At 41.6% G+C, this 13,608-nt stretch overlaps 1 long non-coding RNA gene across 1 annotated transcript; it reads left to right on the top strand.

Moving 5' to 3' along the window:
* Positions 1-451: 451 nt before the first annotated feature.
* On the top strand, positions 452-13,135 carry LOC116544862. The gene is made up of 3 exons (XR_004266072.1): positions 452-2,029; positions 2,255-2,323; positions 10,960-13,135. It is a non-coding gene; the product is annotated as an uncharacterized LOC116544862 (long non-coding RNA).
* Positions 13,136-13,608: the final 473 nt, after the last annotated feature.

Genomic DNA, 13,608 nt, shown 5'->3' with positions numbered 1-13,608 from the left:
ATGTTGACCAGGATGGTCTCGATCTCTTGACCTTGTGATCCACCCGCCTCGGCCTCCCAAAGTGCTGGGATTACAGGCTTGAGCCACCGCGCCCGGCCGGGTGTATTATTATTATTATTATTTTTGAGATGGAGTTTTGCTCTTGTTGCCCAGGCTGGAGTGCAGTGGCGCAATTTCGGCTGACTGCAACCTCTGCCTCTCGGGTTCAAGCGATTCTCCTCCCTCAGCCTCCCAAGTAGCTGGGATTACAGGCGCCTGCCACCACGCCCGGCTAATTTTTGCATTTTTAGTAGCGATGGGGGTTTCACCATGTTGGCCAGGAGGGTCTCGAACTCCTGACCTCTGGTGATACAGCCGCCTCGGTCTCCCTCCCAAAGTGCTGGGATTACAGGTGTGATTTCTGGGCGTTGCAGACTACATTTCCCAGAAGGCCGCGGGGTCATGCCTCCCCTACAGACGGATCCCAAATGCAAGTTGGGAGCAATTAGAACTGTAGGCTCCCAGGCCTTAACCACTTTTCCCAGGAGTTTTTTTGTGGTGCTTTTTAGGAGCAGAAGTTTCAGGACGGGAGAAAGCCGATGGCTTCCAGCATTTGAGGATTCTCCCAATCTGAAATACGCTTCCCCTGAAGTCTGTGAGGCGCAGCTGCTCTAACAGTGGGAAGAGACACCGACGAAGAGCTTTCTGAGAGCCGCGCTTCTAACGCTGAGGATTCCCGCGCAGTGAGCATTTCCCAGAGGTCGCTGGGGCACGGCTCCATTAGGGCCGTGTCCTCTTACACGCTGCGAAACACTGATGGGCGCCCTTCCAGCTACGTCGATTCCCTGGTTATGGACTACATTTCCTCAAGAAGCCCTCAAGGCACCGCGTCCTTAAGACCGTGTTGAGTTGCATGCTGGGAAATCCTGGCGGCCGCTTCCAACTCTGTGGATTCCCGGGTTACGGACTTCATTTCCCAGAGGCCTCTGGGGCACAGTCCAATGAAGAGCAAGCCCCATCGCCGGCTGAGGGGCGTGCTTCATCCTCGCGGAATTTTTAAAAATGGTTGCCCCCGGACCTTGTCACGACTGCGCCTGAGGCCCTGTTTCATCTTGTCGTGTCCCGGGTGTGGTTAGGCCCCGAGCCGGGAGCTATTTGCCTCTCAGGAGAAAGCCAGGGCGGGGTTCCGCGGGGAATGGCGGTGAGGGAGCCACTTGGGACGAGGAGGCCCTAAAATGAAGAAGTTTCGGCCTGAGGCTTGGGAAGGGGAAGTGCGAGAGAGAGAGAGAGAGAGAGAGAGAGAGAAGAGAGGAGTGTGTGTGTGTGTGTGTGTTGCCTGGCGGGTCCCCCCGCCGTGGCCCAGTAACTGAGTTAAGTGAATGCGAGCGTCTCTGGGGTAACGCGAACCAGCCCCCTCTTCCCATCGCTGTGAGGCATGCGGGGTTAACACGGCCGGGCCCTGTACCCATAAACTGTGACACGATGTGTGTGGACGCCTGTGAGGGCCATAGGGCCGGGCTGTAAGGGCACCTGTAGGGGTGACGCAGCCGGACTGTGTCTCTCTGCACCTCCACTCCGTGTGAGGTCAATGCCGGTGGGCTCTGCGAGGGTGGCACGGCCAGGACGGGTCTCCGTGCCTCTGAAATGTGCTTCTGCACTTCTGTCGGGTTGACAGGGACAGGCAGTGTCTGTCCGGCGTGGGCGTTTGCGGGTGTGAAAGGTGTGAAAGGGACAGCGAGTGTGCCGCTGTGACAGGTCGGGATCGGGCCTGTGTGCTTGGACTTTGGGTGAGCACCGGTGTGTGCGACTGTGTCATCTGTATTTCTAGTGTCTCCGCTGCTTGCTGTGCCCTCGCCTTCCAACCATGTGGTGCTTGCTAGAGAGCAGTGGTCCCAAAGTGACGTGAGAGCCTCAACGCTGTTGTGAAAATGACCAGGAAGAAGAGTTCACAAGGAGCCACGAGATGGCAATTTTGGAGCCAGAAGAGCTCTCCATGCAGAAACAAGAGGAAGTAACCTCAGGAATAGAATTCCCTTTGGGGAGGAAAGAGGTACCTGCATGGGAGGCGGTGAGAGGGGCAGCTCCATGTTTCAGAACCCCAGTTCCTAGAAAGGCCCAGTCTCCCAGCATTTCTCTGAAAAACTCAGATCCCTGTGCCCTCTTATTTCTGATGGATTTTAGCTGTGACCTGGGGGTGGGTGTGCACTATTTTCTAACATAACTTGTGATCCAGAAAGGTTCTGGTGCCTCATTCTGATCTTCCTTTCCCCTCTAGGCCATCTGGCCCTCAAGAAAAGCATCCCAGAGGAGGAAGAACTGTTATACGTCCCAAAGCCAAGTAGCAGTGAGTTACCTTTTTGTTCATTTAGTGATGTGTGTTTATACAACTTAGGACTATTTACTTTCCTGTGGCACATATCCCTCCAAATAGCCATTTATCCGAATTCTTCCCCAGATATGACAGGGCCCTGCAGGTCATTCCTCCTCGTAGTCTCCATTGACCCACCCTCTTCTCTAAGTAGTCACCTACCTGTTTGTCAAATGGTTCAAGTCCTGTGTACTCTGCTTGTCTACAAGTCTAATGGTATAGAAGAGATTAATTCTAGCACTTTATATTACAGTGTGGCTTGGTAAGGAAGGGATTTGGTTTTAGGTGGAAGGAAACACCAGATATCTTTGGTCTTTTGTTTATTTTTTTATTATGGTAGTCATTATTTACTTTTTTAACATGGTTAATTTTTTTAAATTTTTAAATAATTGGCAAATGACAAATTGATTTATTGTGTATGTGTTTAGATATATGTATACATTATGATGATTAAATCAAGCTGATGAACATATCCGTCACCTCAATAATTATTTTTGTCATGAGAACATTTAAACGATACTCTCTTAGCAATTTTCAAATATACTACATATACATATTATTATTATTATTATTATTATTATTATTATTATTTTGAGATGGAGTTTTGCTCTTGTTTACCCAGGCTGGAGTGCAATGGCACAATCTTGGCTCACTGTAACCTCCACCCCCTGGGTTCCAGTGATTCTCCTGCCTCAGCTTCCTGAGTTGCTGGGATTACAGGTGCATGCCACCATGCCTGGCTAATTTTTGTATTTTTAGTAGAGATGGGGTTTCACCATGTTGACCAGGCTGGTCTTGAACTCCTGACCTCAAGTGATCCGCTCACCTTGGCCTCCCAAAGTGCTAGTATTACAAATGTGAGCCACCATGCCCTGCCTTTGGCCTAATTTTTAATCACTTTTTTTTTCACACTCCTGAGTTGTGTGAGTTTCTTATACATTGTGAATATTAACTGCTTATCAGATGTATGGTTTGCACATATTTCCTTCAAATACATAGGTTCTCTCTTCACTCTGCTGATTGTTGTGCTGTGCAGAAGTTTTTTAATTGGATGCGATTCATTTGCCTATTAGCCACCATGCCCAGCCTTGATTTCTATTTCAAAGAATTGTTAGTGTATAGGGATACTATTGATTTTTTTATGTTGATGTTGCTACTATAACTTTACTGAATTCCTTTATTATTTCTAATCATTTTTTGATGGAATTTTTAGGGTTTTCTATATGTATAAGATCATGTCATCTGCGAACAGGGACAGTTTAACTTCTTCCCTTCCTGTTTGATTGGCTTTTATTTCTTTTCTTTTTTTTTTTTGAGACAGAGTCTCGCTCTGTCACCAGGCTGGAGTGCAATGGGGCACAATCTCAGCTCACTGCAACCTCCGCCTCCTGGGTTCAAGCAATTCTTCGGCCTCGGCCTCCCAAGTAGCTGGGATTATGGCACACACTGCTATGCCCAGCTAATTTTTGTATTTTTAGTAGAGATGGGGTTTCGCCGTGTTGGCCAGGCTGGTCTCAAACTCCTGACCTTAAGTGATCCACCCGTCTCAGCCTCCCAAAGGGCTGGGATTACAGGCGTGAGTCACTGCACCCTGCCGATTTTATTTCTTTTCTTGTCTAATTGCTCTGCCTAAGGCTTCTAGTACTGTATTGATTAGACGTAGTAAGAGTAGGAATCCTTGTCTTGTTCCTGATCTTTCACCTTTCCACCATTGATTATGATGTTAGTTAACTGCTTGTGTTATATCACCTTTATTATATTGAGGTACATTTCTCTATACCGAACCTGTTGAGAGTTTATATTAGGAAACGCTTTTGAATTTTGTCAGATGCTTTTTCTGCATCTATTGTGATGATCATGTGGATTTTACTATTCATTCTGTTAATGTGCTATATCACATTTATAGATTTGTATATGTTGAACTATACTTGCATTCCTGGATAAATCCTACTTGATCATGGTGAATGATCCTTTTTACATGCTGCTGAGTTCATTTTGCTAGTATTTTGCTGAGTAAAATTGTTGCTTTTATGTCCATCAGAGGTATTGGCCGCTAATTTTTCTTGTCTTGCAGCGTCCTTGTTGGGTTTGGTCATGCTGGTCTTATAAAATGAGGTTGGAGATAGTCCCTTCTCTTGAATTTTCTGGAAGAGTTTGAGAAGCGTTGTATTAGGTTTTTGAATGTTTGGTAGAATTCAGCAGTGAGTGCATCAGGTCCTGGTCTTTCATAGGAGAGATTTGCTTATTCAACCTCCTTACCTGTTGTGGGTGTGTTCAGATTTTGTATTTCATCGTGATTCAATCTTGGTAGATTGTATATTACTAGGAATTTGTTCAATTCTTCTACATTATTCAATTTTTTTGGCATATAAATTTTCATAGTAGTCACTTGTGGTCCTCTGTTTTACTGTAGTATGACTTGTAATGTCTCTTATTTCTGATTTTTTAGTTTGAATATTCTCTCATTCTTTCATTGTTAGTCTAGTTAAACGTTTGTGAGTTGTTTATATTTTAAAAAGCAAACAGTTGCATTGATATTTTTCTGTTGTTGTTCTACTCTTTTATTTATTTCTGCCTTTACCTTAATTATTAACTTTGTTCTACTACTTTAGGCTTAGTTTATTCTTTTGTTAGTTCCTTTTGGTGTGATGTTAGGTTGTTTGAGGGCTTTCTTTTTTAAAGTAGGTGTTTACTGCTTTAAACTTCCCTATTAGAACTGCTTTTGCCTCATTTCATAAGTATTGCCAAGACATAGTGAAAGGATCTTCACAATCAGGGAGGTGACATTTGCTTCAGTCACTCTGTTTTTCCAATATTAGGCTTAGTGTCAGTTTCTTTCTGTGCTGTAACAAACCGTCAGATTTAGTAGTTTAAAACAACAAAATTTATCTTAAGCCATCAGAAGTCATGTAGGCTTCATAGGGCTAAAACCGAGATGTAAAGGCTGTGTTCCTTTTTGCAGACTTTAGGAGCCTTTCTGTTTCCTTCCTTTCCTGGCTTCTAGAGGCTGGCATTCCTTGGGTCCCCCCAACTCAGTGTTATCACAGTCAGCACAGACAAGTCATTCTCACTTCACCTCTCTTTGTCTCTGCCCCTGTCATTACCTATTTCTCTTCTGACCCCCGTCATCTACTTCTAATGACTCTGTGATTACAGTGGGCACACTGGCACAATTCAGGATAATGTCCCCATCTTAAGGGTAGCTGATTAGCAACTTAAGTCCATCTACAACTGAAATTTCCCTTGCCATGCAACAACACATATGCCCGCATTCATGAATTAGGGTATGGACATTTTTGAGATACACTTATTTTGCTTTCCACAAGCCTATCCATTCAAACATTCGTTAATAACTACAGGGTACCAGCACCTTCATAACTCTGATTTCTTTTAACGTGAGTAATCATTTTTAAATTTATTTTTATTTTTATTTTTTTGGAGCTGAAGTGTCACTGTTGCCCAGACTGCAGTGCAGTGGCACCATCTTGGCTCACTGCAACCTCCGCCTCCTAGGTTCAAGTGATTTCCTGCCTCAGCCTCCTGAGTAGCTGGAACTTCAGGTGCGTGCCACTGTGGCCGGCTAATTTTTGTATATTTAGTAGAGATAGGTTTTTACCATATTGGTCAGGCTGGTCTCAATGACCTGACCTCAGGCGATCCATCCACCTTGGCCTCCCAAAGTGCTTCGATTACAGGCATAAGCCACTGTGCCCAGCCCAAGTAATCATTTTTTTACATTTAGGACTTCCTTAAGTTATATTTTATTTATTTATTTATTTGTTTGTTTGTTTGTTTGTTTGTTTTTGTTTTTTATTTTTTTTCCCAGATCCCTGTTTTTTATATTTCTTATAATGCAATTCATGCAGGCCTGCTATGAAAAAAATTAGTTTGCATAAGAGCTCATAAAGAAGAAACTCAAAATTACTCCCAATTGTACCATCCAGAGATACTTACTGTTAACATTTTCTATGTTTCCTGTCTCCCACTCCCGACTAAACGTGTGTGTGTTTCTGGAGCATTAAATCCTGCTAATTGATCATGTAAATGAGTTAAAGACTCTTTATTTTTATTTATTTATTTTTTTTATTTTACCCAAAACTCCTGAGAATATACCAAGTAAGAGTTAAAGACTCTTTAAGTTATAGTTTGTAAATGAAATCCAACCCAGCCATGGGTCACATTACATTTGTGCACATGTGGAGAGGAGAGAGGCATGCCAGTTATCTTTCTCCTGCTTTGAAAAACCTCATGTGTTTACATCTTATAGGATTAGAGATATGCCATTTCAAACTGACTGCAAATTGTCAAGAAAGAGAGGGTTTCAGAATTAGATTTTCTGTGATTTTAATGTTTCTTTGACAAAAAATGATAATCAGTGACGTCTGATGCCTTACAAATACATATTATACAAGTAACATTTCCATGATTACATGTATAAGTAACAAATCCAAGATATGAAATCCAAATATATGAAATGACTAAGATAGCAATAATTTGAAATAATTACATAAATCTCCCGTATCACATAGAACACATGATTCATTCTCTTGCTAATATTCTCAGTTTGGTATCCTTTTTTAGATTAGAGTCTTTAAACTTGATTTCTCATGCAGAATCATGCCTCTATTTCCCTGGTTGCTGGTAGAGAGGGAACATTTTCTTATGTGTCTTAGAATCATTTTTGGTAATTTTGCTGATTAAAATAAATTCATGCTTAACATCAGGCTTGGAAAGCTATTTTTAGTTGGCATTCATGATATTGATAGCTGACTGAGAAGCATGTATTTTAGCACAAGAAAAAAACAACAGCCTTGTGTTTCTTTTCTAAAAATGGATTAATGGGCATGTAATATCATTGATCTTTAATAATAACAGCTAACACATAAAGCAGTTGTTATGTGTCATTATCTTTTATGTAGATTATCTTACTTGATAATTGAGATAGCTGCTGCTTCTAGTATTTGTATTCTGGCTTCACCAGTGGAATCTGAATTCCACTGTGAGGATATAACTGTCAGAGTTTAGATTCACACCCTGAAAGTTGTACCACAGAGTCTGTGTTCTTAATTTCACCAAAGTACCTCTGCCCAAATTATACGTACCTTTTAAACCTACCTTCTTTACTTGGTAATTCATCATAAATGCTGTCTCAATTATATGGATCAGTATCATTAGTAAATGTATTTTATGTCATGATATAGCAGATCAGCATGCATTTATTTATTTATCTATTTATCTATTTATTTATTTATTTGAGTCGGAGTTTCGCTCTTGTTACCCAGGCTGGAGTGCAATGGCGCGATCTCGGCTTACCGCAACCTCCGCCTCCTGGGTTCAGGCAATTCTCCTGCCTCAGCCTCCTGAGTAGCTGGGATTACAGGCACGCACCACCATGCCCAGCTAATTTTTTATATTTTTAGTAGAGATGGGGTTTCACCATGTTGACCAGGATGGTCTCGATCTCTTGACCTCGTGATCCACCCGCCTTGGCCTCCCAAAGTACTGGGATTACAGGCGTAAGCCACTGCGCCCGGCCCTTATTTATTTATTTGATCTGTCCTCTACTGTGAGGTTTTTTTTTTTTTTTTTTGAGATAGAGTCTTGCTCTGTTGCCCAGGCTGGAGTGCAGTGGCACAATCTCGGCCCACTGCAGCCTCCGCCTCCTGGGTTTGAGCGATTCTCCTGCCTTAGCCTCCCAAGTATCTGGGACTACAGGCGCCTGCCAACACGCCTGGATGATTTTTTTTGTATTTTTAGTCAGATGGAGTTTCACCATGTTGGCCAGGCTGTTCTCGAACTCCTGACCTCAGGTGATCTGCCTGCCTTGTCCTCCCAAAGTGCTGGGATTACAGGCATGACCCACCATGCCCAGCCTATCTTTTTTATGTTGGTTTTTTTTTTTTTTTTTTTTTTTTTTTGAGACAGTCTCGCGCTGTTGCCAGGTGCCAGGCTGGAATGCAGTGGTGCAAGCTTGGCTTACTGCACCCTCCGCCTCCCGGGTTCAAGCAATGCTTCTGCCTCAGCCTCCCAAGTAGCTGGGACTATAGGCGCACGCCACCACACCTAGCTAATTTTTTTTTTTTTTTTTGAGACAGAGTTTCACCCTTGTTACCCAGGCTGGAGTGCAATGGCGCGATCTCGGCTCACCGCAACCTCCGCCTCCTGGGTTCAGGCAATTCTCCTGCCTCAGCCTCCTGAGTCGCTGGGATTACAGGCATGCACCACCATGCCCAGCTAATTTTTTGTATTTTTAGTAGAGACGGGGTTTCACCATGTTGACCAGGATGGTCTCGATCTCTTGACCTCGTGATCCACCGCCTTGGCCTCCCAAAGTGCTGGGATTACAGGTGTGAGCCACCGCGCCTGGCCTCTTTTTGATTTTTTTAAAAAGTATTCTCTGGAGAAGTAGAATAATATCAACTGATTGCACTGACAACAGTGTTCTAGTTGTGGTGTTACACTGTAGTTCAACCGTCATTGGTGTAAATTAGGTAAAAGGTAAACAGGATCTCTCTCACTGTATTGTTTCTTACAGCTGCATATGAATCTTTATCTCCATTCTAAAGATAATTCACAGAGAAAAAAATTCCCTGAATATTCTTGCACAAATATTTGTGTATGACTGTAGCTGTGTACTTTGGATAAATTTTGAAAACCAGGATTTTGAGTCAAAATCAGACTTAGTGTCTGCAGTACACCAAACTCTGTGATATTAGCACTAAGAATGAGATAATAACTAAAAGTACACAGCTGATACCTGTACATTGTTTATAACCCAACAAGGAGAGCAAACTGAATAGAAGCAGCTCGGGGTAGCCTGTGATCAAGGACTGTCGAGAATTCCAGGTGATGTCCCCTGAGAGGTGCTAGGAAGGAACATCATTCTGACAGCACCCACTGTGTTGAGTCATTCTTGCATTGTTATAAAGAAATACCTGAGACTGGGTCATTTATAAAGGTGTTTGTTTATTGGCTCATGGTTCTGAAGGCTGAAAAGGAAGCATGGCATCGACATCTGACATCCACTTGGCTTCTAGGGAGGCCTCGAGCTTTTACTCCACTTTACTTGGAAGGTGAAGGGGGAGCAGGCACATCACATGGCAGAAGGAGGGGTAAGGTTGGGACGCAGTGGTGATGGGGGGAATGCCGTGTACTTTTAAACGACCAGATTCTGCAAGAATTCACTTACCATGGCCAAGACCAAAGAATTCTGAATTCACAGGCTCCATGTGTAGACAAATGGAATTTGTTTTATAACTTGTATTTTTCTAATAATGTTTGATGCAAAGGAAAGACCAACAGTGTAAGGTGAATTAACACTTGCTTGCTGGGCCATCATGGCTTGAAGGACAAGATCAGAAGTAAAATTCACACTCCTGTCAAGGCATAAAAGGAAGCAGCCTCAAGACAACTGTCGGTATTTACAGGGCCTCGCTTGGCGTTTCAGTCATTTTTGCCAGTTGGTGCTCTGACTCACTTGGAAATACGTGTCTGTGTGTGCGTGTGCATTGGTATCAGCAGGGGTAACTGGGGCCTCAGGTGTGAATAGAAGACACACTTGCGTGGAGTTCATGTGCCAGCTCTGTCCCCATAATTGTGACAGGTGTGCAAGTATCCTGGGGGCAATGGGGCCCATGCAGGGTGACCATCCATATAGAGGGAGGACACCTACCCAGTCTACAACCCCGGTTAATACAGTGTAGACCCCAGGAATTTCTGAAATACTCTGATCCCAGTACCCTCTTATTTCTGATTGTTATAGAAATGGCCTGAGGGCAGATGTGCCTTATGAGATATTTTCTAACGTAGGCTGTGCACCTGGAAAGACCCTAGCTTCTCATTCTTATCCTCCTTTTTCCCCTAAACCAACATCCTTCTGAAAACGCATCCCTTGAGAGGAAGAATCATTTACCCATCTTAAAATTAAGGTTCAAGTGAATTACCTTTTATTCATTAAATGATTAGTGTTTATAAGACAGGACTACTTACTTTCCTTGCCCCAAACTATTCTCACTATAACAATTTATCCCAGTCATTCTTTCCAAGGAGGTGCGAGAGGGTTCATACAGGTATATCCCTCAATGTACTCCTCATTGCCCAAGTCTTCTCTTCTGAATGTTATTCATGTACCTGTTTGGCAAATTGTGTAGCTCTTTCTGTGCGCTCTGCTCTTCTAAGAATCTGATGGTATAGAAAAATACCTCCTGGAGGCCGGGCATGGTAGCTCACACCTGTAATCCCAGCACTTTGGAAGGCCGAGGTAGATGGATCACCTGAGATCAGGAGTTCAAGACCAGCCTGACCAACACAGAGAAACCCTATCCCTACTAAAAATACAAAATTAGTTAGGTATGGTGGTGCATGTCTGTAATCCCAGCTACTCAGGAGGCTGAGGCAGGGGAATCACTTGAAACCAGGAGGCAGAGGTTGCGGTGAACCGAGATCGCACCATTGCACTCCAGCCTGGGCAACAAGAGTGAAACTCTGTCTCAACAAAGAAAAATACCTCCTGGAGCTTAACATTAGTGCTTTATATTAGAGTGTGGTTTGGTGAGGAAAGGATTCGTTTTTAAGTGGAACCCAACACCACCGGTCTTTAGTCTTTTCCCTAGGCCTGATTTTCATATCACAGCAGGAAAGTATGTGGCTTGACGACGTGACAAGGTTGTCAGTTTTGTGAGGCTTTCAAGAGTGGAGTTTGAGCAAACTTCTGTGTCATCAAAGGTGTAAATGTTTTCCAAGTAATCAATAAACTGAAATCTGTTCTGTTTACTATGTTTTCTTTGAAGCTGACAGCTTTAGGGTTTGTTTTTCCACTTGCTTTGTGTGCACTATGAGGAGCAATGTGGTTTGATTTTGAATGAAGTTCTGGATCTAGGACAGATGTTGGCAAATTTTTTCCATTAAAAGGTTCAGTAAATATTGTGATTTATGGGCTACATATAGTTCTTTTTATTAATTTATTTATTTGAATTGATGGTTTTATTTATTAAAATGACATCCTTTATTTTTTATTTTTATTTGACAGATAAATTATGTGCTTATCATGTACAACATTATGTTTTGATTTATGTATGCCTTGTGGAGTGGTGAAATCAAAGTAAATAACATATCCTTCACCTTACTAGCTATTATTTTTGTGATCAGAACATTTAACATCTACTCTTAGCATTTTCAAATATACATTGTTATTCATTGTAGTCACCAGGTTGTAAAATAGATATAGAGAATTTATTCCTCCATTCCAACTAAACCTTTATAGCCGTTCATGTCCCTGTTTCCACTCCTGTCCCAGCCTCTGGTAACCAGCATTCCACTCTTTGTTTCTATTACTTCAGCTTTTTGACACTCCACAAATAGTTGAGATAATGCAAGTTTGCCTTTCTATGCCTGGCTTATTTCACTTAATATCATACCCTCTAGTTTCACCCATGTTATCACAAATGACTGGATTTTCTTGTTTTCTAAGGCTGAGTAGTATTTCATTGTGATGCATACCACATTTTCTTTATCTATTCCTCTACTGGTTAACACTTGGGTATTGTGAGTGATACTGCAGTAACTTGGAAGTATTCCTTCCTCTATAACTTTTGGAAGAGTTTCTGAAGTGGTATTTTGTGACTGTTTGGTAGAATACAGCAATCAAGCTGTCGTCAAGTCCTGGGCTGTTCTTTGATCAGAGATTTTGTATTCTTTATTCTGTCTTTTTACTCATTACTGATGTGTTTGGATTTTTCTGTTTCTTCATGATTCACTCTTGGTAGGTTATGTGTTTTAAGAATTAATCTTCTGGGTTATCCAATTTTTTTGGCATCTAATTGTTCATTGTAGTCTCTTGTGATCCTTTGTATTTCTGTGGCATGAGTTGTAATGTCTCCATTTTCATTTCTGACTTCATTGATTTTTGAGTTTTTCCTCTTTTTGTCCTTTGTTCTTTTTTTTTTTTTTTCCAACCCTCCCTTCCCCTGTCTTTGTTAGTCTCATGGTTTTTCAATCTTGTGTATCTTTTCAAAAAATCAACTCTTAGTTTTGTTAATCTTCCCATATTGTTTCTCTGGTCTCTATTTTTACTCTGATCTTTATTATTTCCTTTCATTAACTTAGGTTCATTTGTTCTTTTTTGAGTTCCTTGAGAAGTAATGTTTGTTCGAGATCTTTCTCTTTTCTTAATGAAAGTGTTTATTCCTATAAACTTCCCTCCTAGAACTGCTTTCCCTGCATTCCTTAAGATTTGGTATATTGTTTCCTTTTACATTTATTTCAAAATATTTTTAAATTAAACTTCTAATTTCTTCCTTGACCTATTGGTTACTTAGTTTCATGTCGTTTAATTTTCATATATTTGTGAATTTACCTAACTTCCTCCTGTTGTTGATTTCTGGCTTAATACCACTGTGGTTGAAAAAGGTGCTTGATAGGATTTCAGTTGCCTTACATTTCTTAAGACTTGTTCTTTGGCCTAATATGTTTATCTGTCCTGGAGAATGTTTTATGTATGCTTGAGAAGAATATGTATTCTGCTATTGTTGGATGGGATGCTCTGTATATGTCTGATAGGTCCATTTGGTCTAAAGTAAAATTTAATTCCAGTGTTTTCTTATTGATTTCCTGCTGAATAAGCTTTCCTTTGTTGAAAGTAGGATTTGAAGTTCCCTTCTATTATTGTATTGCAGTCTATTTGACCCTTCAGATCTCTTAATGCATGCTTTATATATTTATATGATCCAGTGTTGGGTACATACATATTTACAACTGATACATCTCCTTCATAAATTGATCCCTTTATAATTCTTTAATGACTTTTTTTGGCTCTTATACTTTTTGACTTAAATTCTGTTTTGTCTGATAAAAGTACAATTGACCGTTGAACAACATGGGGGTTGGGGTGACAACTCACCGTGTAGTCAAAAGTCCACATATGACTTTTGACTCCCTAAAAATTTAATAGACTACTGTTGAAATGGAAGCCTTATTAATTACATAAGGGCAATTAACACATATATTGAATGGTATATGTGTTATATGCAATACTCCTACAATAAAGTAAGCTAGAGAAAAGAAAAGAAAATCATAAGGAAAATACACCCAGCATGGAGGCTTATGCCTGTAATCCCAGCACTTTGGGAGGCTAAGGTGGGTGGATCACTTGAGGTCAGGAGTTTGAGACCAGCCTAGCCAACATGGTAAAACACTGTCTCCACTAAAAATACAAAAATCAGGTGGGAATTGTGGCAGGCGCCTGTAATCCCAGCTGCTCAGGA

The sequence above is a fragment of the Sapajus apella genome, unplaced genomic scaffold (assembly GCF_009761245.1).
Source record: "Sapajus apella isolate SASKATOON/1434 unplaced genomic scaffold, GSC_monkey_1.0 scaffold233, whole genome shotgun sequence".
NCBI classification, from domain to species: Eukaryota; Metazoa; Chordata; class Mammalia; order Primates; family Cebidae; genus Sapajus; species Sapajus apella.
This window is presented reverse-complemented; position numbering and strand designations above follow the sequence as displayed.